This window comes from Poecilia mexicana, unplaced genomic scaffold (assembly GCF_051168715.1).
Source record: "Poecilia mexicana isolate PSO_F unplaced genomic scaffold, ASM5116871v1 scaffold_13, whole genome shotgun sequence".
Classification (NCBI taxonomy): domain Eukaryota; kingdom Metazoa; phylum Chordata; class Actinopteri; order Cyprinodontiformes; family Poeciliidae; genus Poecilia; species Poecilia mexicana.
The window spans coordinates 3991769-3996022 of NW_028263382.1; positions in this window are offsets into that span (position 1 = coordinate 3991769).

The window sequence follows — 4254 nt, forward strand, 5'->3', positions numbered from 1 at the left end:
AAAAACATGCCACTCCATCATCTTCCTACTACTTCCTGTCACCCTCTTCATTTTTTTTCACCATTCGTAACATCCTGTTGTTGATCACATGACTCCTGTGATGCAAAAAAAGTGTTTCAAGAAACCCTTTTCACAGTGACGTCAGACAATGGCCGCCATAACTCAAAGAGGTGTATCTTTACTTCCAGTGTGATTTTGCCTCGGGAAACCTGACTGAAAAATTCACGGATACTCATTTGTCATTATTGTGAGTTAATATTCGTTCTTGTGGCACATCTGTATCTTATTTTGAAGGTGTAAGCGTTACCATAGTGACCAGAATCAGAGAGCGTTAGGGTCCGGACTAGAGGAGTAAAGCTTGAGTCTTAAGTCTGGTTCACACGGCACGATTTAAGACTCCTGTTTACTCCCTGAAGGAGTAAACAGGAGTTGGGCAGGTTCATGACTTAAATTTGACCAGAGGCACGGTGCTATTAGAAGAAATGTCTTTATATAATCATCCTTCAGATCTATTTTGAACGCTTTGCCATCTTCAGATCACAAGTCAGGAGATAGCATTACCCTTAGAAAACTTTTGAGATCGAGATTCTCATTGATCTGACAGCCAATCTGGTTTTGGTTAATACCAATTTCTTACTAATAGGTAAAGAAATGTATTCTTCCATAAATGTTAGATTGATTTATAATGCAGTTGAATCTAATAACTTGTTGGATTTTGTTCAGCCAGATCTTGATCAAACGGTTCCATGTTATTCATGACAGAACTGAGACGCACGCATAAAACAAAAAAGGTTTAAATAGAATTTCTAAATAACCCAGCATTTCCTTTGGAATGAATTACTTTTGTCCAAAATACTTTCCTCCAAACAAATGATCAAATATCAAATTTATCTTGGTTGTTGTCTATATCGGCGTTGTACCTTGATATTCAGATGTTTAAGCAAAATGGTGCTGTATCGGCATCAAATTTTGGTGAGAATATTTGTTAATGTGGTAAATATGATATTTACAATCGTACTTTCTGATGGAGGAGCTCACTGTATCCCTCATCCACCTACTGCAATGTAACAGACAGTATATTTAACTAAAAAAAAACAATAAAATGATTCAGATAGGGGGATATTCCAACCCTCACACAGAGTCAGTTGTTATGGAGACATTGCAAAATAAGGGTTGGGTTAGTTAAAAACTGAACTCATAATTTTACAGCAATTAGCTTAGCTGTAGTGCAAGCTGTAAACCTAAAGAAAGTTGACACCTTCTGCAGCTGTTGACAGTGTCTGTCATTTGTTTTATAGCTTTTCTAACTATAATATAATAGTTTTGTTTTTGCTTAAGTGCTTCCATGTGTTGTGAGTATGACTTTATAATGTCTTACTGAACTCTCTGAGCTTTCCAAAAATAGATGGTTTTGTGGTCAGGCTGTTGCTACATAAGTAGGCTATAGAAATGCCTCACTCATCTCATATATAAGCTCATGCAGAAGCTCAAATTCATTAAACTAGCTGGACCTTTTTGGGCGTGGTCCATCAGAAGACACCAACAATAAGCACTCCACTCAGAGTACTTTCAGCACTTTCAACACTTACTTTCTCTTTTTTATCAGATTATTTTGTGATATGCTGCAGAAATCTGCTGAAATGATTTTAAAACAGGAGGAAACTGAAATCAAACTTTCAAGATTGAAAAACCAACTTTGGAGCTACAGTCCAACGTGCAACAAAGAACATCATGTTTGTTTGGCTGGGTTTTGCTTCTCTGGTGTACCTCATGAGGCAGCGAGCCAGAGCTGTGAGCCTTTGTTTGGCTGTCCCAGAGCCTTTGGCGTCACTTGGGTTGTGGTATTTCCTGGGCCAGCGTTTCTTCCTTCTGCTCTGACAGCTGCATTATTTCTCTCTGTGTTGCTTTGATCTTAACTTGTACCTTATATCTTGAGAGAACTATTCCATGTTGCTGGTGGTGTGCTTGGACTTCAAACCAAGGGAACCAGCGTATTTCTTTTTTCTTAATTTTTCAAGTTTTTTTCTACCAGATTTCCTTGTTATTCAGCAATACACATTGCATGTGCCTAACTAACGAAGAAAAATATTCTTAAATGTGTTTTTATAATCTCCTTTACTTACCTTCCAAAAACCACCGGACAGCAGCTCTTGCTAAATCAAAGGAATGATTTGTATTCCATATTCCTCATATAGCAGAAAGATGAAAACTAATTGGCAACATTTTCATTAACCATAGAATTGCACAAATTAACATTATGAAAATGGAAACATACCAATTTAAAAAAAACTCATGGTGTTTCAATAAAAAGTCTTTGGCTGGGATGAGGATCTTTTAAAGTTGTATTAAAACACATATATTTTGTAAAACTGCAATGGAAACAGTTTTTTTTTTTTTTTTGCATCGCAGGAGTTGTGATAAACAGCCGAATGTTACTACTGGCAAAAACAATGAAGAAGACAACAGGACTGCATTTGTTTTGTTTTTTTCAGACAGTGTGCAGCTGGCTCCATCAGATCTCTCACAGCTTCACACAGTTCATAAAATGTTGTTTGTCATTCCAACATGCTGAATTCATAGCTCTTCTGTAAAACCATCAACTACAATTTTCCCAAAACACAGCACATGTAGCCACTCCTAATAAAGAGCTGAATAAGACGTTGATGGGTCGCTGATGTCTGACTGATGAGCGCTAGCGTTCATGGCTGAATTTTGAATATATCTCATGTAACTGTTTACATCTGTCACTGCCATAATTTTTAATGACTTATCATATGAACAAGCTTATTCACATGATTTTAATTTATTTTTTAATGGAATCATAGCAAGCTGGAAAATGTGTTTTTTCAATATCAGCAGAACATCAACAAAAATTTGTGCACATTTATAATGGAAGCGAAGTGACTGACACACTCACACTTTAATATCTGTGTTTCAAAGTCATCCAAACATCTGTTTTCAATGTGGAACAACTGGATCAAATACCAGTTTAACAGATGAACCACGAGATCCTGATGCTTTTGACTCGATCCTCTCAGTTAAAGGTTTCAGGTGTTACATTCAACTAACTGAAATAGAGTGATGTAACCATGAAGCAGTGGATTTTCACATAAAACAGTCACTCAAGTCTTCAAAACACACCATTTTAAAATAGAACTTGAGTCTCACAAAACTGCAAGTTTATTTTGAAATCTTGGAAGTCTGTGAAATAAGACCTGACTTACTAATCCATTTTAGAAAACTCCCAGTCACCTTTCAATGCACCATTTCACAAGCTTGTCAACTGTTGCTGTGTGTCTATGGAATATTTCCTGTAAAATGTGCCAACACTTTGGGCTCATGTAAACCATGCTTCTACAAACTGTATGTGAACCTGGGATTTTCTTTTCATGTTGGTTTCCTTGTTTGAAACTTCTCAGCTCTTAGAGAGAGAAGAGCCACAAAGACTTCTATTACATAATGTGAAGTGGCAAACTACATCAAAAGCCCATATGTGCTTGTGAGTGTGTCTGTGCGTGCGTGCATGTATGAGCTTGTGTTCGAAAGAGAGAGAGCCAGCATCTGTATCCATTCCAGGGCTTTCAACAAATTGCTAATCAAAGAAAATAATCAAACTGTTACTCTTCTGTCATGATATTGGATGGGCTATATGCTGATCCAATGCATGAAACATAAAGCAGAAAAGCTTAGGCACATTAAGCCAAACCTCAACATAAACAAATCTCTAGGAGGTCGATTTGACCACTGGTTTCTTCATGAGGTCAGGGATTATGGCAAACCACAAAGACAACCTGTGAGGCTTGAGTGAGCCCAGGAACAAGTGGTTGGACAGACAGAGGGGGCTGATTGATGGAAACCAATCGTGTCATATGATCCTGACAGGAATTCTTGAGAAAAATTTAGATGGAAAAAGTAGAGTCTGTGAAAAAAGGAGAAGGCCATATTGTCAAGTGGGATTGGAAAAGTTCTGGTTTTGGTTCTCTTACAGTTTTGTTTGTATTTCTTTTTAATTCATGTAAAGCACTTTAAATTGCCTTGTTGCTGAAAATGTGCTATATAAATAAAATTACCTTACCTTACAGTCAGAACATTCTGACATCTTTTCTATGATTAACAGCGTATAGCCAGTTGTGATTAACTCCTAAATTTGGGGGATGATTTGCCTAAGGTTTATACCCTTCCATTTAGAGTTAACAAATGAAGCCTTGGCGTAAGTTCATACTGGAAGACTCTCTAGCCTCACCTGCATCATCC